Source organism: Plasmopara halstedii (assembly GCF_900000015.1).
Source record: "Plasmopara halstedii genome assembly, contig: Scaffold_292, whole genome shotgun sequence".
Classification (NCBI taxonomy): Eukaryota; Oomycota; class Peronosporomycetes; order Peronosporales; family Peronosporaceae; genus Plasmopara; species Plasmopara halstedii.
The window spans coordinates 53615-53896 of NW_020187213.1; positions in this window are offsets into that span (position 1 = coordinate 53615).

Here is a 282-nt window from a genome sequence, read left to right on the forward strand (position 1 = left end):
AACGGTTCTCTGATACTTGAACTTGAACACAACCCAATATTGATCAGCACTCCTGAGACAGACCGTCTGTCATCAGTGTTGCTACCCCAGTCAGCAACCGAAAAAGCTTCAACAATCACCTTTCCAGTCCCTCCTTGGTAAATGATCCCATGATGACGTTTCGAATTCAAGTATCGCAGTACACGAATTGCGGCGTTTCAATGTGATAACCCCGGATTCTCGATGACAGTTGTGTCACGATGTATGCGATGTCCGGCCGAGTGCAAGTTGTAATATAGAGCA